This window comes from Cricetulus griseus (genome assembly GCF_003668045.3).
Source record: "Cricetulus griseus strain 17A/GY chromosome 1 unlocalized genomic scaffold, alternate assembly CriGri-PICRH-1.0 chr1_0, whole genome shotgun sequence".
Lineage (NCBI taxonomy): Eukaryota > Metazoa > Chordata > Mammalia > Rodentia > Cricetidae > Cricetulus > Cricetulus griseus.
The window spans coordinates 211617727-211641509 of record NW_023276806.1 but is presented as its reverse complement, the minus strand read 5'-3'; positions in this window follow the sequence as shown (position 1 = coordinate 211641509).

The following is a 23783-nucleotide window of genomic DNA, read 5'->3' as shown; positions in this document are numbered from 1 at the left end:
GGAATGCTGAGAATCAGTTTTACCAGGTCTGAAGCCCTTCATTGGTTATCTAATATCAGGTGGTCATCCCTGAAATCATAAACATACAAGCTGTACTGAATAGGCTCAGCTGGTTTTATTCATATAATTAAGCACACATGTGTGTGATTGGGTGAGTGTAAGTGTGTGTGTGTGTGTGTGTGTGTGTGTGTGTGTGTGTGTGTGGTGTATGTGTTTGTAATAGTTACAAAGAAAAAGAAGTCATGAATTTGAGAGGGAGCAAGGGGACTTGGGAAGACTTGGAGAGAAGAAAGCCAAGAGGAAACACTATAATTATATTTTAATTAAAGAAAAAATGAGTAGTAATCAAATTATATTATTTCTGAAAAATATATAAATTGATTGCTTTACAATGTCTCACAATAATCAAGATTTTTTTATAGGAAGAATCACTGAATTTTTCAGAGGACACTAAAGTGTGAAAACTGGTCAGTTATTCAACATTTCTCTTTAGTTTTAGTTCCCTTTGTTTTGTAATCCACCAAGTATCATGTAAATGCTGTGTCCAATGAAGTAAAATAATGTAGATGATGGCCTCAGATAGTTAATATTTCCATGAGAGGGGGATTATATTTTCCTGGTGTGATACATGAGACAACAGAGGATTAGACAGTATACTAGGTCGTCATGAAACAAATCTGGTTTTCATTTGACATCCATAAAACAAGAATAAATTATGCCACCACATACAAAGGACTGTGACTTTTTAAATTGTTTTGTTGAGATTGTGTGTGTGTGTGTGTGCTGTATGTGTACATGTGTGTATCTGTGTTTGATTGTGTCTATGTATGTCTGTGGTGTATGTGTGCATGTAGGGTGTGTGTTGTATGTGTTTAGCAACTCAGGTTTCCTTCCTCATAGCAAAAATCCTTCTGCCCTTCTCTCTCTCTCTCTCTCTCTCTCTCTCTCTCTCTCTCTCTCTCTCTCTCTCTCTCTCTCTGTGTGTGTGTGTGTGTGTGTGTGTGTGTGTTTATGTGTGATTTCAGTGCTTATCACTAACACCACAATTCTACTTTTTAAAATAGACTTGACATGAAGCTCAGTGGTAGCATGCTTGGCTAACATGCATATACAGCTTTAGTTTCTAACTCCAGAAAACTCCTGTACCCCCAAACTACCTTATAAAACAACCATTTATATTATAAGAACTTTGTAAAAATTAGATGATACTAATGGACATGAGGTTTTACATAAAGTTAAATGATTTTAGACTTCCAAGTTTGTTGTGGATTTTGGCTTTTTTTTTTCTTCTAATTTTGGTGGTGGATAAGCACAGAAATTTAATGTGAAGTTTCACAGCTTCCACTACAAATGCTAATTCTAACTGTATATAAATTCATTAAGTGGTATAGTGTTTGGGTCTGGTCAATTTTGGTGTGCCGTGTCTTTCTTTCCAAGATGTATTATTATAAAGAAAAGCATGTCAATACTAAAATAAAAAGATAACATGTGAATTATAAACTTTCAGATTAACTTTGGACCAGAATTGTAATAAAAATGTTTGCAGAGAGATTAATAGAGGGCAATCAGATATTTTGGCATTCTTTTTTTCAAAAGAGAGTCTTTCCTTTAAGATTTATTTATTTTATGTATATGAATGCTCTATCTGTATTATGACTTTATGCCAGAAGAGGGCATCAATCCCACCATAGATGGCTATGACTCACCTTATGGTTGCTGGAAATTGAGCTCAGGACCTCTGTAAGAGCATCCCGTGCTCTTAAATGTTGAGCTATGTCCTTGGCATTCTCCTTGATTTTTTTTTAATTTCCTGCATCCTTACATCTTCTCCAAGCACTTCTTTTGCCCTTGATTTTGATTTTCCTAACAGAGAAATAGGACAGTTTAGGGAGAAAAACAGAGCATGGACAGCAAAGATAGCTTTGGAACACTTTGTAAAAATGGTTTGTAGCATTGTGTGTGTCAGGGGTAAACCTTGGCCTATAATGTGGAAGGATTCAATGACATTTATACGATCACATCTTCAGTGGAGAAATTAGAATGAATTGAAGAATAATTTCAACGACAGGGACAAAAGCGTTGAGAGTCTGGTGGAGGTGAGCAGAAATAGTTCTTCATCACCTTCATCACCGTTTAACATAAGAGGGTGTATTAGTCTGGTTTGGCTGCCAAAACAAAGTACCACAGTCTGGGTATGTCGTGCAAATGAAATGTATTGTCTCAATGCCTGAGAAGTTTGAGGTCTTTAACCAAGTATCTACAAAGTGAGTTAATGAGGAAAGAATTCACCCCAGGCCTTTCTTCTTGGCTTGTACCTGACTGTGTTTATGCTACAATACTATTTTTCCTATACACCTGTTTCAAAATTGTAAAAGGACAAGTCTTTGAACTAAGGTATACTTTTACCTTATGTTGTAGTTTGAATGTAATTGGCCCCCATATTCTCATAGGAAGTAGCACTATTCGGACATTTGGCTTTCTTGGCATGGGTACGGCCTTGTTCACTGTGGGGGTGGGCTTTGAGGTTTGCTATTTTCAGGATACCGATAGCCTAGCGTTTCAGGAGACATCCTGTTGTTTGCAAGATGTAGGACTCTCAGCTATTGCCTTCATGCTACCATTTTGCCTGTCATGATGATAAGGTACTGAACCTCTGGATCTGTAAGTGAATCCCCTCAAATGAATAGTTTTCCTTATAAGTGTTGCCGTGCTCATGCTGCATTTTCACATCAACAGAAGCCTTCACTAAGACACCTCTAAACAAGGTTATACTCTGACACAGGGAGTTGGGACTTGAACATACAAATAGAATTCGGGGACTAGGTTATTTTCATTCCCTGTGGGTAAGCCTGTCCCTCTGGTAGAACACTGTGAAGAATTCAGGAGTGTGACAGGCTTCACTGCCTTCCACTCCCATTGGCAAGATGCTTATTCGTCAGAGGACACTTTGGAACTACTTTTGAAGGAATCCATTTCATATTTAATTCATTTACCTCTTGTCCTCTCAAATGGGATCTTTCTGTTTATAATGCTCTTGTAGCTTAACCATAGGGAGACAGTGAAATAATCAACCCAATAAAGTTTTCCAACACATATAATTGCCCTATTTCTTTTTTAATTTTTATTAATTAATTGTTTTGATTTATTTTAGATCATGACTGTCATTTCCCTTCCCTCCTTTCCTTCCACCTACCCCAAAATCCACTCCTCCTCTGTTTCATTTCAGATACCCATGGGTGTCAACAAAACATGGAATTGCCCTATTTCTAACAGCAAATTGATAAACTGCCAGTCTGGTGTCTGTTCCTCAGAGTGTGTGTGTGTGTGTGTGTGTGTGTGTGTGTGTGTGTGTGTGTGTATTTGTGTGTATGATGTGTGTGCATTTGTGTGTGAATGACATGTGTATGTGTGTTTGTGTGTGTGTGTGTGTGCATGATGTGAATGACGTGTGTGTGTGTGTGTGTGTGTGTGTGTGTGTGTGTGTGTGTGTGTGTTTGTGCATGTGTGGCAGACACCAGAGGTCTGGTGTTGTCTCTCAGTAGCTATGTTTTAAGACAGGGTTCCTTATTAACCTGAGGCTCTTTAATTAGGCTATGCTGCCTGGCCAACTAGCCTCAGGGAGCTGCCTGAGCTGGGATTAGAAGCATGTGCCACCACATGAGCTTTTGTTTTGTTTTGTTTTTTCTTAATGTGTACTCTAGGGATCAAAATCAATTCCTCAAACTTGTGTGGTAACCACTTTAGTGACTGAGTATGCCCCTAGCCCTTTCATGTGTGCTAGCTATCAGAGTACTTTTATTAGGACTGCCAAAGTGTCCCATTATGGCTTTCAAAGGGATTGGGCAACATAATCAGGTCTCTCTCTAGCTCTGTCCCCTCCGAAAGGAATTCCCTTAGATGAAACCATTGTCACCTTCTCTTTTCCTATTCACTTCTACATTGAGTAACAAAACAATCTCTCCCAGTGCATCTCTTTGAAGTTTTCTTTTCTCTATTCTTAAGCAGGAAAGGCACAATTCAGTGACCGAAAGTAACCAGATGCTTCATATAAAGAAAAATCATTCTCTTTAAGAAATACACGATCTGCTACTTTTAAGAACTTACAGATTTTATTCAGTGAACAGGAGTCAGTGCCACCGTAAAATGAATATTTTACCCTGGCAGAAATGTAATTTGTATTCCATTATTAGTTGCATTACTAAGACACTTCTCATATAAGTAACTTTTAGAATTAAGTATTTTAACTTCCCCAATGCTTGTTATTGATTTATGATTAATGCTTTGTCAGGAAATGACTATTTTTATGTACACTGGATTTACAATTACTTACATAAATAAAATCCAATTATTAAAGTTTCACACTAGGTTCTTGATCTTCCATTCTCAATAGTAAGTGGCATTTATCCCTATGTTTAACACATCTTGGATGTAACCACAGACCCCTGTAGTAGCATTTAATTAGAAATAAGTTTTCAAAAGCTGGACCTTTTCTTTCCAAGCCAACAACGAAGTGGAGAAGCCGAAGGGGCATTGGAGTCCTAACCTGGCACCTACCATGAGGGACCACCTTATGCAGCAGCATATTGCTGTAAAAGATGCTACCTAGAATGTTTGTGTAAAGTTAGATAAAGGGTAAACGTAATGCTGAGAAAAATCTATAAATAATTATACAGTTCACCAACCAAGGTAACACTGTCCCCTGAGGAGTCTGAGTCAGATGGCTCAGAATGTGAAGGAAAATATTTGTATTTAACTGGAGTTTAATTTAGTTTTACATCCTTACTATAGGTTAATCCTCCCTAAAACTAGGTCAGTAAATTGGTAGTGTTTTGAAGTGTTAATTTCTTTTGCCCTGTCTGACAGGGCTGTAGACCAACTTCTGTGGTTTATAATGTAAATCTATACTGATCCAGACTAGTGTGAGGCTCTAATACCCTCATGATCAATGAAATGGCTGAAATGAAGTCCACAGTTGAACTGTAAAAAAGAGGATTTTAAGTAAAGTCCCTTTAAAATCCAATTTAATAAGAATGGATTCCCATGTAATTAGTGCCATGATTTTTAAATAGGTGCTAATAACTATCTGTAAACAAATAGTCTCTAAAGTTAAATATACATGTCTCAACTCTTGATTTATTTCATTAAAAACGCATTTCCTAGCTGTTTAACAGGAAATCTCTAGATCAGTCTTTACTCAGTTTTTGTAATTCATGAATAGTTTTGTGCTATACAGAAAACGAATCGTGTTTGTATTCTGTCTCCAAATATGCAGACATCATAACATACAACTAAAGGGTTTCCCAGAATACTTTTCAGAAAGCATTTTTCAGTTATTTTTGTTATCTATTGTTAATTCTCCCCTTTACCTAGCCATGTAGCTGTGTAGAGATCAATGCTCTGCTGGTTAGTAGAGTTGCTGTCAATTCAATGGACATTTGTAATCTGCAATATTTATGCATTTAAATTAACCTGATAACTCATACTTCATAAGAGTCAATAAATAACCCAGTTCATTTTGGCAGTCTAAGGAGGCTCTTTTATAAACCAGAAAAGGTTAAGAAATGCAGCTCAGGTTCTTGGGGCAGTGTTTTCCATACTCTGACATTACCCATAGGAAAGAATTTTTTCTCCAGAATATCAAGGATGAAGTAATCCATACTGTATCCTTAAGCAGTGTTCTACAATGTAAAACTTCTGCCAGGCACAATAACTTGTGTTTATTGAGCAGCTCCTAGGCAAGACCTGTCCACAAGTAGTCCTCTTGTCATATCTAAGGAAGATTGCTACAGTATGTATACCAGCTTCATTAAGCAAATTTAAAAAAAAATCTCAAAGGGAAAAATTAGCCTCATTCTAGGAAAATAGATGAGCCAGTTCTCCATATAGTACAGTCTCCAACACAGGAAGCTTTAAGCAGGGTTGGAATCTTTCAAATGTCTCTGTCTTCAGGAATTTGCATACACTTTGATTAGTGGACTGAGCGGAGAGAGGGAGCTATACAGGGTGACCTGAGATAACATCTGCTCCTTCTTGTGTTCGAGTAAATTTCTAGTAAGTGCCCTTTGGACTCACATGGGCCAGTTAAATCAGAAACAACTCTATGAGCCAGCATGTGCATATGACAACTTTAATGATAAATTCTTTTTATTAGTCAGAAAGGCTCATTTTTCAGTGAAAATGTGCTTGCATTACTTTGTATTCTCTTCATGAGAAATGGCTGGGTTTTAGGTACCTAATGTCTGTGTCACTCTAGAGAAAATTCTAAAAGTCTTTCAGACAGCATCATGAATGAATACACTAAAAATCACTCAGGCAGAACCATTTTTTATCCATAGATCTAGCAATCTAATTAAAGCCTAAAGAACGGCAAGCCAATATTCATGGGATTAACTAAGGACTCATTTCCCTTAATCTCCACCTAAGAATAACCCAATTTAAATATCAGGTTACACATTGAATATATGTGTTTTTTTTTCTCTTTTTGGGGGTCTGCCACATAGCTCCCAGATAGATACACAGAGACTTATTCTTACTAATAAATGCTAGGCCTTAGCTTTACTTGTTTCTAGCCAACTTTTCTAACTTAAATTATCCCATTTCTTTTTAACTACATTTTGACTCTGGGCTTTTTACCTTTCTTTATTCTATATATCTTCCTTTTCTTCTTACTGTGTGTCTGGCTGTGTGGCTGAGTGGGTGTCTTCTGGTGTCCTCCTCTCCTTCTCTTTTTCTAGTTCCACCATCTTCTCTCCTTTTTTCCTCCTATTTCTTCTCTCTGCTTGCCAGCCCCATCTATTTCTCTCTCCTACTTAGCTATAGACCTTTTAGCTCTTCATTAAACCAATCAGGTGTTTTAGGCTAGCAAATTAGCACAGCTTTACAGAGTTAAAACAGATACAACATAAAAGAATGCAACACATCTTTGCGTTATTAAACAAATATTCCACATCATAAATGAATGTAACACATCTTAGTCTAATATTCCACAACAAGCGAATGTTTCTTCTCTTGAGAAAAAGACTTCCCTGTAACATGAAAAATATACAACCCAGAGACTGATATTGGGATTAAGGTTCAAGCTAAAGACCAGAAAAACAATGCAGTCAAGCCAGTAGTTCTTATTTCTACCAAACTGAAGTGGTAATCCTGTCTCCATGAATCCTCAGAGGCAAAAGCTCTTAATTCCTGTCTCTGCCACCTTATATTCCTTTCTCTGCCCAGTCATATCCTCTTGTATCCACCTCCCTAGTTCTGGGATTAAAGGCTTATGATCCCAAGTGCTGGAATCAAAGGCATGAGCTCTGTTATTCTTCAGTCTTAGGTACGCCATGGTGGCCTTGAACTCAGAGAGATCCATCTCCCTGTCTCCTGAGTCTTGGGATTTAAGGTGTGTGCCACCACTACCTAGCTTCTACAGTTAAGTAGTGTGCATGGCTGTACTTTCTGATTCTTCAGGCAATCTTTATTAAATCATAAATAATATATCACCACAATTCCCCTTTTTTGGTCTAATACACAAAGAAGGCTATAACGAACATAAGAAAAACAATAACAATAAGTACAAGAAGTATATACCATATATTCAGTAAATAAGTTCATCAGCAATGTCTAGTCCATTTGCTTTTGACAATTTCAGAGAAAATACTACAATATCTATCCTGTCTTCGTGAGTCAAAAGTCTTGTACCTAATTTATTTTCTATTCTAATTTGCATTATCAAATTATCTTTTTATGTCTCTCAACTTTAGATACTTTATATATGCTTAGTGAGTTTCCTTTCTAAGTCTGGTAAACAAGGAAAACTATAACTATCTAGTCTTCAACTCCATCAGAGACCTGAGAAGGAGATAATATTGATTGAGTGCGTGGGAAGAGCAAGCAAGCAACTTCCAAAATAATGTGAGAAATGACAAATCCAGCTGGCTGCCTGGACAGTCAGCCAAGGTTCTTCAATAATGTTGGGGTATCCATCTTCTGCCTACCAGCTTAGCGTATCTGACAGACTCTTCTGTGAAGCAGGATATTCTGAAAGACTATCCCACCTTGTATTGGCAAGGTTTGCAGTCACTCTCTTTTGTGTCCTGGTTGATCCTTTGGGCAGCATATGGTCAGCAGTCAAGGCAATGGCACTTTCTTTTAATTTACAAAGAATCACTATCTTTGCTAAAGGATAAATATATTAGAAGTTATAAATGGAAATATCCAATATAAAAGAAAATGCTCTATAAAAACAAATATTTTAAGTACTTCTAAATTTCAACATCTATCAAGATAAGAAATAAATATATATCCCATGCTTTAATTTAACAATTCTTTTAATTTGCTTTCACTATTTCATTCCTTTAATCTACTCCCAAATTATTTAATTTGATCCTCTACCAGCACAAAGTTCAGCCACTTAGGAAATATTCTTCTGACTTCATAGGTAGATTTATGATCAGAAGCAATTTTCATGTTGAGCAGAATTTAGCAAAAATCTATTAAATTATAAAAAGTTTTTTTGGCCTCTGACAGACTGAGGTATCACATCTCTCTCTGTAGCCCCAAAGATCTAGTAGAGTCAGTCTGTCTCCATCCAAATACATGGCCAGAAATTGTGACACCAGGTTCTCTTCAATTGTTGCAAATTAAATTAAAAAGACTATATTGACCCTTTCCTATGTTGGTGTGATCTGAATATCTCAGAGAAGTATATCATTTGCATGTTGGCTCTGAGGTTTAAACAAAAATTTGTAGTGATTCTTCTTAAGAATCAAACATGTTCTTAAAAAGATGCCTAAAACCCCCGAGCACACACTAAGTTACTGCTTATTTAAAGTGCAAGGCTGTGAAATATTTGACAATGCTAGACATAGACAGAATTGACCCTTCTGAGCTAGAAAAAGCCTGATAACTTTCAGAAACAGTCAACCATGAGTTGGCCTCGGGGATGCCTATGTCCAGTAAAAAATCATCATTTGGTCAGTCTTGGAGTTGATTTTTGCTACAGTACAAGGGCATTTTCTACTCTCTGCACTTTAGTTGATTCATTATGAAGTGCCCTGTTGTAATTGAATGGGAAATGGGAAAATAAGTCTAATTCCTTTTTCCTAGAAGCAAGTACATTTTACAGAAATAATAGACCATTTTGCTAGTGGCTTTGGAAAATGACTTTTAATCTGAGCCCTCCCTGATACAATGGCCACATTGTTCCCACAGTTTGGCTTCTTTCCTCCTCCCCCTAATTCTGAAATATCTGATTTAATGCAAAAGCTCATGTCACACATTTTAGTCCTGGGGGAAATTATTATGACCTGTTTTCCTTCTCTCTGTTATTTCTTTCCTTATTTAGTCCTTCCTTCATAACTTTCTTTGGGAAGTTTCTTTTTCTGTGCTTCCAGCTTCTCTGGCTCTTGGGCTATTTCTTACCAGATTCACGCCTGTAAATCCTCATGCAGGCAGGAGCTGCCAGCTGTCTACTAAGGGTGCATCTAATCTTGGCCCTTGTCTGTCATTTGGCCTTTTAAAAACAGTCCCAGTTTAAAGTGTTGTGCAATAAAAATAAATGGGTTTTCCTCTCTGAGTGTTATGACTCACCCTCATTAAAACCCCTGCTGCCTTAAGGACACTGATTTTACTTTTCTCTCAGGGTAGAAAAAGTTACCATGTGCACTTTCCAGTGAAGCTAGGGCCAGAAGATTACTGTATTTTAAAAAAACCTCACATTTATGGGCCATGTATTCAATGTGTGTATCAAGAAAACGTGACCAAACTGCATGGAAGGGAAAGACTCTTCACCACCTGTTCTCCCCTATCATAGTGGAGTTTGATATCAACAAACTAAACTCCATAAATCTATCCAAAGTTGACATCTCAGGACTCCATTCAACTGTGCATTCTCAGCCTTTATATTCCAGGGCAGAGCAGAGTATACACTATCATTGTTTCTGCTCTCCTAAGGTCAAGTTCTCCTATCCCACTTGCACCCCTGACACAGACTCACAGCTATTGCTACTTTCACATACATCTTTATTTTCTGTGTACATCTCTTGATTTAAAAAAAAAATCTATATCTGCATTTCTGTAAACAATGTATGTTTTACATTTTATTTTATAAAATAATAAACTGTGAAGCACTACTTTAGATTATAACTATCTTTGGCAGTTTTCCTGAGACCTTATCTTAGTAATTTATTTTTTTAAAGTTAGTAAAATAAAATAACATAGTTTTGAGGAGAAAGGGCCTATTAGAAATTTGCTATCATCCTATGTTGTTCCTATAACAAATTTTTCAAATAAACTTTGAATAGCTATAATTATAGTTAATATAGAATTATAATTTATATATTGTTTAACATTATGCCACAATTGTCTTATGTATGTCCATGTTAAAACTACTTAAGACACAGTATAAAACTTTTGTTTTAAAAGACACTGTTTTTGAGTAAGCCACAAGCAAGTGCTAGTAGATTTTTTCCCCTATTACTGTAATAAATGTCCTTATGCTAAAGTCTGATGCCATTAGTTAACATTATAATTGCTATGACTTGTTTAAGCATTTTCAACAGTCCAGGTTGCCAGATACTAACAGTTAAGGCTATTTGTTCCAGGCCGGCTTACCTAAAAGGAGGCCCACTGACAGTTCGATTAAGTTTGGGCAAGTTCACAGACTAAGGAGGAAAAATTTATAGCAATTTCAAATATGTACACTAGAGAGTAGACAAAAATCAATAAATAGATAGAATTCTGAATTCCAGCTTTACATGTTACAGGTCAGGGTACTTTAGAAGTCCCCTGGTGGGTCTGTCTGGCTACTCTGTCCTTTCTCTAAGAACAGGCCTTTAAAAGGATGAAGTTAGAATTCAATATCAGCTGTTACCACACGTTTTACATAATAATGGGTATGCCACCAGGAAGTGAACTGATTGAGGACTAGAAGAGCCCCTCAAAATTGTTCCTGGGGTCCTTGGATAATTCAGAAAGGGCCACACCTGCATTTTCATGGCCCAAATGACCATAGGTATGTCTTAAATTTATATTTTAATGATAATGTTTGCAAGCTTTACAGTTATAAAAAAATGATCTCTTTTGTGAAATAGATTTTCAATGATGTTACCACGTGTTAACAGGTCTGAAAAATGAAGTTTATTTCTTCCCCTCTCTAAAAGAACTATACTTGGAAATCTAGTTTGATAAAAGTTTGAGTTTAAGTGAAAACCAACATGGCCTCTGCACCTTGGAGAGACCAAAGATGCTGACCAAATTAAAATATATATATTATATATATACATATATATATATATATATATATATATTATATAATAAAAGACAGAAAGGAATGAAGGAAGGAAGGAAGAAAGAAAGAAAGAAAGAAAGAAAGAAAGAAAGAAAGAAAGAAAGAAAGAAAGAAATAGAACCCTGGTGACACCAAAGGAGGAGAGAACATTATCTCTGGGATAGGAACAGAGAATTGTAAAAGCAGGTGGTGAAGAAGGCAACACCATTCTTGTTTGCTAAGTTAAGATAGTATCTTTGTAGAGGCTGGAGGTTTGGGCACTATTTTTCTTGGTTCTTAAGTGATAGTTTCATGATACTTGAGAGACACGCTCTTATGTAGTAAAGCTGGGAAAAACTGTTAGGGCTGCAAGAGTTCTGAAATAAGTTTTCTAAGGGTTTAAGAGGATGGATGATAGGATTCTTTGAGTTACTACTCAGAAGAGAAAAGAAATTGGAAGCTTTTCAGAGGGAAAAGACATGAAAGGGACTAGCTAAAGACAGTAATATCAAGAAGAAAAAAACTAACAACAAAATTTATTAGATGGGCATGGACAAACATGTCTGAAATAAGAAACAAGATATTGGATGAATGACTTAATTACTAATGATTTAAAGGTATCCTAGAAGCAGATAACTTCATTTTGAGCTTATATCCTGCAAAGCTCAAAGGCTTTTTCTTTCTCCTGCCATTAAATGAGTTCTGAGCTAATGGAGAGGATACACGTGCTTTAGTTGGGAAAGAAAGAAAAAGAAGAAATGAAAAAGAGAGATGGGCAGGGACTGTTACTTTTCTCTTCCTGGAGTTCCCTGAATTTCCTTAAGTCTCATGTTAAGACTATCTTCAGGTAGTAGGTGGGAGCTAACTCACAACTAAAAATGAATGAGGAACTTTGCAGCACTCAGTCCTAAATGGGATGTCGGTATCAAACTCTTCTCTCAAGAACCAGGGATCCAGGCAGAAGAGGAGGCAGAAAGATTGCAAGAGCCAGAGTGATGGCTGATAGCATTAGACAGTATTCCAGAGAGAGCTGGACTGATGTGCATATGAATTCACAGAGACTGTGGCAGCACACACAAAGCTTGTAGAGGTTCAAGTGAGACACTGTCTTAGAACTGAGACAGAGAAGTTGACATAGGCTCCCACCCCTAGTCAAGAAGCTGTCTATAGCTGATGCATGCTGGCAACTGAAAAATTAGTTTTCTATGGTAGAGTTTCACTGCGTGTATTAACCAGGGTAGGCACCATGGTTAGAAGGAGTTGACCAAAGCAAAATGAACTCCGTATTATTTTTTGTGTAATTTTTGTTTTATTTTGTTTCGCTTGTGTATTTTTTGTCTTATTTGGGTGTTTTACTTGAATGTTTTGGTTTCAGTTTGTGTGTGTGTTTCCTGTTTTGCTTTCTTGCTTTTGTCTGTTTTATAAGGAGCTATAAAAAGAACATAAATTTTGGTAGGTAGTGAAGTGGAGATGGAGGATCTGGGAGGAATTGGATAAGGGAAAAATTAACCAAACTATTTTATATGAGAAATAGTTTGTATAATGATTTAATAGGGAAATAAATAATCTGGTAAATGCAAAATAAGATTTTATCCTAAATAAATATCCAGGTTCCCATGCATCTACAATGTAACCCCGTATGATAAAAGAGTATCTAACACAAGTGTCTATAGAAAAACATATTTTTTTTATTCTTTTGGTTCTATGAAGAGTTATAAAGTAGAAAAGAGGTGTTCTTGGGTTCCATAGAAGCTTCCTAGCTTCAGGTGTACTTTATCATAGGAATTAAGATACCAAATGGGACACTTGAAGTCATACAATGACTTGAGTCAATGTCTTTCAGGATCTCATCTCTTGCATTCAAAGAATAAAATTTAGGGATACTGTGAGGAAACCTTTATAAAAATTTTATTATTAAATCATAGGTGGGAACTTGCCAGAGAGAAACAACACTAATGCATGAGAATACAGGGACCCTATCTATGAGTTAATCTGACTCTACAGGATGGAGGCATGGAAGGTGAGGATTTGATCAGTCCGTGTCAACCAATTCTCAGGGCTCTAGATGCCTCCTAGTTTTAATCATTCCTTACCCTATTTATAGTTTCAAGATAGGGTGGTTACTTACACGAGAAAAGAGATATGGACAAGGCAGAACCTTATCTATCTATTGTCAACCGTGGCCCAGTCAAAGGCATTTTGATCTAAACACTTCTTAAACCCTTGTCTCTGGCAAGAAGATAACTACCAAAAGAGACACAACTACCAAAGCACCAAGAATATTTTCAGTGTTAGCCAAGGAAAACTACTCACTTTCAAGGTCTACATGAAGGATGCCTAACTGGTTTCTCCCATTTAACCAGTATTGAAAATAAAAACAAGCTTGCAACGTGTAGTTCAATACCTTGCACAATGAAAAACACTCAAACATACTTTTTTCATCATAGATGCTAAACATAGTCTAGTGCCAATGTAATTATGATAGATGAGTAAGACATGGTATCTGCCCTTTGACAGTAGAGTGCATAGCAGAAAATACAGGAGCTTAAATAAAGCATCATGACTGCTGATTGAGGAAGCATTGAAAAATTTAAACCCTGCTAATGTTACGTAGCACTAAAGGCCTATTAGTGGAAAGCTGGGACCTGCTAGCCACAAAGAATAAAATCTACCTCTGGGGGACACTTGGCATTGTCTCCTCCCTCTATAGTTAATTCATTTTATCCAGCCAATCACCTGGACTAGGGAGCATCCCCCTCGCCAAGAAGACAGCTTTATCTTAAGCCAGGCTAAAGATAGGAGACCTAATAAGCTTCTCAATGAAATAATAGCTTTTCTGTCCCAGAATTTCCACTCCCTACTACAGTCAGAAAGATGTACCCTTTTCTCTTTCTTCTCCTCTATGTTCTCCCTACCCACCCACCCTCACTTGACATCACTCTATCCCCTACCCTATGCTGGCCAGAACGAAATAAGCTTTCTTGGGCATTTTATGCTTTCTTTCCCTTTCTCTGAGCTGGTCCTTGCTATGTGGCTGCCTGTGGACCATATGGCTGACATTCATGTTAGGGGCATGGCTTAGACTTTCTCTGGTCATCAGGTGGTTGACAAGATTTATAGACTGTCTCCCCTCAGGGGTTCCTTTAAGCTTCAATAAATTGTCTTTGAGTTTCCCTTTGAGTCCATTCTTAAATTTTTTTATTCATGAGGCTAAGAATCTCAAGAGTAAAACCTGATTTCTCTGGCACCATAACTATTCATTCATTCAAAGTATAGTTTTGATCACATGTGTCAGTTAGTCTACAAGTTACTGTGGTTTTAGTAGTCAACGGGAAAGATAAGATTTTTGTAGAGTTTACTTTGTCGTTAGTAGAATGAACAAAGAACAAAGTAAGCAAGTTAAGTGCTGTCGAGGAATAGCTAGCTTGGCAAAGGCAGCCTGGTGTAAGAGTGGCCATGAAAGACTTTCAGAAGATAAGTCCTCACACATGCCAACAGGGCAAGGAAGTCGTCCCAGGAGGTGAACCAAAGTGTTCAAGCTGAGATACCAGCAAGTTCAAAGGTCCTATCATGAAAGCTAATTTGACTAGAAGAGAGAGAGAGTAGGAAGAGGAAATACCAGTTTCAGAGAGGAGAAGCAGCAATGGCCATATCATACAAAATATTGTTAAAAAAAAAACATTCAGAAAATCCAGTGTAAGCATTCTGGATTTTACTGTAAGATAAATGGGATGAGCATATTTTGAGCAAAGAATCGGTATGACATGTTCTGTAAAATTTATTTGTGACACAATATAGCTGTTGAGTTTAGGGATGAATGCTTATTAGAGACATAAAAAGCCTAAGCTTTCTCCAGAAAGGTACAGAAGCCAGGTGAGTGGGTCCAACTGACTTCCAGGGACTATGCATTGGGGACCAAAGTCATAGCAGGCATACTGCTTTAACTCAGTAAACTAACAAAGCTACAGGCAAAATGCCCAAAGTCCAAAAGTAGTCAAAGTTTGAGAAAAAAAAATTGTGATTTGAAAATAATGAAGATTTTTTGTTTTGTTGTTGTGAAAAATGAACACATTAATTCCGACCAACCAGTAACAGACTATATTAAAATATAATTGAACATAGGATATTAACTCCCCAAAAGTAGGACCCAATCTTTGTTCAAGGCAATATTTCAATAGTTAAATTAGAATCCTAGCCCGTATTGGCCACCTAGGAAATACTGAATAAATGAATTTCATTCAAGCCTACAAAATGTGGCATTATGTCAACTATTGTTTTTGTGTATTTAATTATTTTATTTTATTGTTTTTTGTATGAGTGTTTATCCTGCTAAGTCTGTGCCCATACATGGGCCAGGTATCTGTTAAGTCCAGAAGTAGTCATCAGATTTCCTGGAACTGGAGTTACAAATGATTCTGAGTTTCTCTATGGGTCTTAGGAATAAATCCCAGTGGAAGAGCATCCAATGCTCTTGAGCACTGAGTCATCTCGCCTGCCCAGTTGGACATTATTTTCAATTTTGAATATGAGTATATTTTAATGAATTAGTAAGATGGCAATCACTAAAAAGAATGCCCCCAGGGCTTATAAGGTTGTTGAAATGGGTCTCTGACTTGGAAGCCACCAAGTGGGTACAACGAACAGTCTGAGTGGATAAAATTGTCAGAAATAGACTAAGAGGATTTAGCAGAAGCAAGACTGTGGAAGGCGTTATGATATCTTGACAAAAAGCACCAACTTCATCCTGAATCAAATGGGAGCTATTAAACACTATCAGAAATTGGGTCAGATCACATGCTCACCTGAGGGGCATTCTGATTTATTCTGACAATTATTCTTACTGGGACATAATTACAGTGATGGTTTGGAAAAGCAGTATATTTGTCAAAACAAAAAGATAAAATGATGATGATCTATAAAGTCGTGTACATGGGAAGAAATAAGACATGACTTGTTTGCTTTTGTTTGTTTGTTTTGATAAGCATATGTGTACAGTATATGCATGTCTGTGCACACATGTGGTTGTTAAGAGATATTCTTATTTACACTATGTGAAGATATGTCTATATTTTACCTCACCTGCCTAAGGCACCTGATTGTCAATAAATAGTGGAATGATTGGTTGGTTCAATAAAGAGTTAGATGGCCAATAGCTAGGCAGGAGAGAATAGGTGGGAAGAACTCCAGGTTAGAATCTAGGTGCTCAGGAGATACCAGTGAGACACTGAGAAAGTTGGATTAAAGAAGAGGTAAAGAGCCACATGGCAGAATGTAGATTAGTAGAAACGGGTTAATTTAAGTTATAAGAGCTAGTTGGGAGCAAGCCTAAGTTGAAATCCAAGCTTTCATAATTACTACTAAGTTCCCGTGCCATTATTGGAAGCTAGGGGTCCAAAGAAAGTCCAACAAGAAAGTCCAACTTCATATGGTATGTGTGTCTTTATATTTTGTGTACTCCTGAAGATAATGCTGGCCTATTCACAGGCATGATTTAGCCAAAGTAAGATACTGGGTGTTTAATTCTATAAATGTCTACCTATTTATTTATATATTTTTGAGACAGGATCTCACTGAATCTCACTGTTTTGCCTAAGCTGGATGGTCAGCCAACTCTCAGGATCTGTCTCCATGCCCCCAGTGCTGGGGTTACAGGCATGATTGGCCATGTTTGGCTTTCACACTGATATGGAGAATTTTGAACTAACTTTGTTCTGTTCAGCAAAGGCTCTTCTCCACTCAGCCATCTCCATTCCTGGTACAAGTCCTTTATGAACATAACATTAATAGGAATTAGTAGCTGCTTACTTATGGGCAGAGAGAATGAAACATGAATAACTCTCAGACTTATAGCTACAACACTACATGGGTGGTAACATCTTTAAGGAGTGGAGGGTTGTAGACAGATTTTTCGTTGGCCTGCCAGCTCACAAAAAAATGACACAGAGGCTTATTATTATCTATAAAAGCTTGGTCTTAGCTTAGGTTAGTTTCTAACTAGCTCTTACAACTTAACCCATTTTCATTAATTTACTTTCTGCCTCATGGCTTTATTACCTCATCTCCATACTGTCCATCCTATTTCCTCAAGGTTTGGCAGATGAAGCCACCCTTCTTCTCCTAACATCTTCACTGCCTAGAAATCCTGCCTAGCTATTTGCCCTTCAGCTTTTTATTAAACCAATCAGAGTGACGTGCCTTCACAGTCTACAAAAAGATTATTTCACAACAGAGAGTAATGGAGGAAATGGTTGCTAAATTGATTCATAATGTGAAGTTTCTAGACTATTTCTAAAATTTACCATCAATTAGATTTTGAACAAATTGTTTAAGTCTAATGTCTCTCATCTGTAAAATGAAGGCAAGTATTATCTATTCAGTCTGATTCAAGGACTAACTTAAAAAATATAACAATGTGCTTCCTAATTTTGACAATATTTCACACTTATGCATATTAAATAGATCATGTTGCTTAATTTTAAAAGTAAAACGTCTCTGCCACACCATATATAAGCAAAAGGCATGAGAAATATTCACCAGCCATTGAGCTACTTTTTGTTCATAACTGTCATGAATGTGACACGCAACAGTTTCTCACCTTGAAATGTTTGACATAAATATGCATATATCCACAAGGCAGATTAGACAAATTTTTTGTTTTGTTTTAAGCCTTATTAAATCGATGCTAACTATTTAAATGTATTTTGAATTTCCCTTAAAAATAATTCAATATCATGTTTTTATTATGGTCGTAGAAAATCCATTAGTAAAAGTAAAAAATAAAATAAAACCAGAAGATCATTGAGATTAAAGCAGTAAAATTCAGATAGTAAAGACACTTCTTATCAATTCTGACAATCCGAGTTTTATCCCAGGATTTACATCGTAGAAGGAGACCAGCAACTTGTGCAAGTTGCCCTCTGACCATTGTACATGCAATATGGACCTGCACCTAGACGTGTAAGTTGGAAACACCAGCAACTACAACTGCACTCACATGAGAATAATCACCAAGTTGTGATAGTCTTGTTCTAAATGAATAATTGTATAACAGGGGGAAAGGCAGCTGAATACAGCAGTAAACATATCAAGCTGAGCATGGTAGTATGTACTGTTTATGCAGAAACAGACAGGAAAATCCCAAACTGAAGGCTGAACAGAACTACAGGTTTGTTCTGTAGTTTGAGTTCCAGGTTTGCCTGGTTAACTTAGCAAGATGCTGTCTCTGGGATGGTAGGCTTCTGGAGCATGTGTGGAGCCCTAAGTTCAATCCTCATTGCTCAAGAAACAAACAAAAAAAATCAAATTATATCCTTTGAAAGCTTGAAGGAAGGTCAATGAAAGTAATGAAGGTAAACACATGGAGTAACAGAGTCAAAAGCCTGGGTAATTAGGGGCAAATGTTTACAGAGCAATGCCTTGCATACAAAAATAGAATACCTAGTAACACTTGATAAATGAGCTTTTTATAATTATAAAAGAAGGTCATTCTTTGGAAGTGATTTCCTGTAGATTTTTGGTTTCTCCTTATCTCTCCTGCAGGGTTCCCTAAGCCTTGAGGGGAGGGATTTGATAGAGACATCCCATTTGGCATTATGTGTTCCAATGTCTCCCACTCTCTGCATAATGTCTACCTGTGGGTCTCTGTAATTGCTCCCATCTACTGCAGGAAGAAGCTTCTCTGATGATGACTAACTAAGGCACTGATCTAAGAGTAGGATGTCAGTAGGAGTCACTTTATTGCTACTTTGTTTTATTAAAACACATTTTTTCTGCTTAGCCCTCACTCTTCTTGAACTAACTCTGTAGAACCAGCCTTTCCTGAAACTCACTGAAAACCATACTTTTCCTTTTTAAAATAGTACTATTTGGTATTCCCCTAGGTCTCTGAGCTAACTACTTGGGGGGGGGGGCACAAAGGTCCTTGCACTCACAGAGCACTGAGGGAGCCAGGAATGTAAACAAGCAGGGAACTCTTCTCAAAGGCAGAATTACCTCTTTTCAGCCCAGAAGGCTGGGAGTAGATATTCTTAAGGACCTGGTGGCCGTTTATTAACTGTGGAGGCAGACCTCACCCACTTTCTGCTATAGAGGCAGACCTTACCTAAATCCCCCAGAATGTTTATCACAGACTTACCCTCCCTAGACCTTTATCATTAGTTTCCATTTAATAGGACCCATTTTTATAGGAGATGTCACAAATTCTTTATGGCCTGCTGACCTCTATGTTATAATGATAATGAACTGCCCGGCATTAGACTTCCCAAGTATGATCTAAGTGAATGAAGTAAATCTGAACTGAGTTGACTGACTGTCATACTGAGGGAAGCTTGAGAAAAAGAGACCTCAAGCCTGCCCCCCACAGTGACATACTTCTTCCAACAAGGCCACACCTCCTAATAGTGTCCCTCCCTTTTGTGTCCATTTTCTTTCAAACCACCACAAGGTCTTAAATCCAATGAGATGTTGGTTGTTTTGTGCACAAGTTTTGTACCACTATTGCCCCAGAATATCTTGAGTGCAGAATGGCATTGTAGATAAAGGGGATTGTATCTGGTTTTACATTTCTCCTTTCTTACTTTCTACTGAGTACCTGTCTGTGTCAAAGAGTCTAGAAAGTCGGGATGAAGGCTGTATGTGCAGCTTGAACTGTCCAAGTTCAGTGAGTTGTAAAGGTGTCTACAGCAACAGAGTCTTGCCCTCAGGGTATGAAAAGAAACCTATAGTCTTGGCAATAGCATGGGTTATTTAGGGATTTTTACAGGACACCTTTGGTTAACAATTCAAACATATGTAAGCCAATAATGGGAACACCATTTGGTGCCAATAGATGTCCACGAGGGTGTGGTCAGGGTGACTTAGAGTGAGAGTTTCAGGTAGCTGGGTTTCACGTTCAGTTTCACTTTTCGGTTGCTGTACAGACTGCTGCCATGCCAGCTGGCTAGGTCATTCTGTAAGTAAGTCTTTTCCCTATTAAATACCCTTATATTTCTACTTGGCTCTGTATTGGTAATTCTTCACTTTATGTGGTGTCAGTGAGCGAGATGACCCCATGTCCCAAGGTTCCCAGAGAAAGAGGGAAACCTGCTGCCATAGCCAGCCCTGTCGGGCCGCTGAGAGGCATCAGAGCAGCTTCCATATGCTCACACCATCCCGGCACATCTGGAGTTTAGACTTGGCACTTCTGAGATGATAAAGACAGATCCAGATAAAGAAAACCCTCTAAAGGTTTACACTGCGTTTAAAAATATATGTAGGCTTGTGAGAGAAAAAGTAACAGGAGGAAATAGAATAGCCGGTTGTGGTGGCACACGCCGGTAGGATATGCTGAAGGAAGCAGAGGCAGATGGATTTCCGCAGAGAAACACTGTCTCGGGAAAAAAGAAACAAAAGAAAGTAAAAATAAAGTAATAGAAAAGCCACATAAAGATGGAAAATACACAGAGAATTTGGATACTTTATGCCATATTGTTGTCTTTAAATTGATTGTGGAGGAAAGACTTAATGCTGCTAAAATACATTCGATTATAAATGCTGCTAAATTAATCCAACTTATACATTTTAAAAATGCTTTGACTTCAAAATTTAAGTCTAAGGACAGGCTACTTGGAAAAAGAATTTCTGTTTGTGTTTCCACAGAAAATGAAAAGCTATGGATTCCTTCCAGACTAATATGGTTTGATCAAGCAAGACCTCCTGAAGCTGAGATGATATAGCCTTACAGACTACAAAAACAATGACTTGGTCAGGTTTCTGTTTTATCATGATCCCCATGGTATATGAACATCGCCCCCAATCAGCAGGAAGCAGTTTAGAAGGAACGACGCCCAAATCCCCAAATATTGTTTATAAATGTTTGTTTTCATTTAAATGGGGTTGGTTATAAATGATAATGAGCATAGTCATTTTTTTTAAGACAAAAAGGGGAATAGGATATAGGAATGCATACTTTGCATTGGTATAGATTTTCATTTATTGATACAACTTTAAGGTCAATTTTGTGATATGTATGTCTCCTCTTGTTTAGGTATTATGTTTATACAGATCTTTTACCTATAATAGTCAGAATTTATAATTAGGTTAGTTAAGTTTTCTAGATATAGAGATGTATTTGAGATGGTTAGGTATTCTTCAAACCTTTCAAAGACCTACAGAAATATGGCATTTAAATGGTTTAGGGTTTTTCTTGGCAGTGAGACACAACTGCTCCTGGTACACCAATTATGTCAGAAAGGAGGATGGGCATTGAAGAAACTCGTTATGGAGTTTGCTTTCAACATGGCAAGATTAGCCATTTGGGCAAGAAACTGCTCTTGCCTGGACTGTTTGTTGCTGTATAAACTGGACATGCAGGACCCACAAGAAAATGACTGCTGAACTTACAAAACAAGACAGTACTAAAAGGTTCCTGTTGAAATGGAGAAGTGTGCCAGACACACTATGGCCTATGGGCTGAAGATGGATGCCCCAACGTTACAGAGGAACTTTGGGTGACTGTCCAGGTAGCCAGATGTCTCTGTCAATTCTAGAGTTTATATATTTTCCTTCTGTGGTCTTTGATAGAGTTGAAGACAGATAGTTATGGTTATAGTTTTCTTCAGTTATTATAAAAGATAAATTATCTTTCTTTTTATTTAGATAGAAAAGAGGAGATGATGGGGGAATTACTTATGTGTATGTTTATCTTATTGATTTTTTAATAAAGTTCTCTTTGGCCAATGAAACAGCAAGTTAGACAGGACTAGGAGTCAAAGAGGATTCTGGGAAATGTAGTAGAGAAGTGGTGATCCAGGCCGGAAGTGACATAGAAGGAGACTCATATTTGAGCAAGGAGAAACAGGAAGTGCTCTTTTCCCCTTTGCATCCACCAGCAGCAGGCAGGATATGAGCCACCAGCAAGAGAGGGTGCCAGCGAAAGGCGTCCTCTATAAGTCTTATAAAATATATAGATTTATGATAATTAAGACTGAGCTAACAGATGAGTCATTGGCCAAGCAGCTTTGTACCTAATATGTCTATGTATTATTTTGTCCATCCATTCGGCGGGCAGAACTTGGGTGGCTGGCAGAGACTGCCCACATAGCGGTAGGGCTCAGGTGGCTTTGTCAGAAAGATTTATTGTAATAGTTTCAATTAGATCCTCTTCATAGATGTATATATTTTAGTAAGCATACTACCCCCACATGGCTCTTAATTCTAGATGTCTTTCTTGTATCCCCCCTTTCCCTCCCCTTTCCATTTGATCTTCACATTCTAGGGTCCTATCCAGTCCATATCTATATTATTTCCCTTCCTATTGAGATCTACCCACCACTAGTCCTTTATTCCAAAGCTCTGTGCTTCTGTGAATTATAGCTTGATTATCAGTGATTTAACCACTAATAGCCACATATAATCAAATACATACTACTGTGGCCCTGTTTCTCCCTCAGGATCATTGGTTTCATTGGTCCATGAGGTTGGAGGGAGCAGAGGCCAGGAACAGGATTAAGACAGCTGTGGGTACCATGGAGACAGACCTCCGGGTGGCAGACTTTCATGAGTCAGCTCAACTTTCTTCCAGAGTATAAGGAATTTATAGGATTGGAGACCCAGGGGACAAACCCTAATTTGCATCAAGTGGCATGTTTCAAATCGAGGCTTAGTATGCAACAGGAAGTTCCTATAAGAGAGCTCCTAGCACAAATCTTCTAGCAAGAATCTGTGCCAGGGTTCAAGCTAAAGATAAGTCAGGCATTTGGTTTAGTGACAGCTTTCAGATAAGGTGAGGGACATCCTCCAGATAAGGGCAGGTAGAGGTAAGAAGTTTCACAGGGGAGGGAGGGAGTTTTCATGTGGCCAAGCTTTTGGAAAAGCTACCAGGCCATGAGAGACTGCAACTTCTATGACCCTGCAATGCCTTCCAATGCACCTTTGTCTTTCTAGGTCTGGGATACTACATTCAGAATATTTTTTCTCATTTCATCTATTTACCTTAAAATTTCATGATTCCATTTTTTAATGGCTGAAATAATATACTCTGTCATATTCCTGTATACATTCTTCTGTTGGGGTGGAGTACCTAAACTATTTCCATTTTCTGGCTGTTACGAATAGAGCCACAATAAACATGGTGAGTAAGAGTCTTTATGGTAGCATGAAGCATCCTTAGATATATGACCCAAAGTGGTATAGCTACATTGTGAGGTAAATCAATTCCCATCTTGCTGTAGAACTGCCACATAGATTTCTGTGATGGCTGCATAAGTTGGCACTCTAACTAGCAATATATGAGTATTCCCCTTACTCTATATCCTTGTCAGCATGAACTGTCATTTATTTTATTGATCTAGGCCATCCCAGAAGGTATGAGATGAAACTTCAAAATAGTTTTGATTTGCATTTCCCTGATGGCTAAAGTGTTGAACACTTCTATGTTTCTCAACCATTTGAGTTTCTTCTATTTAGAATTCTCTGTTTAGATCTGTACCCCATTTATATTTGGTTATTTGTTTTCTTGATATCCAATACATACATACATATATATAATATA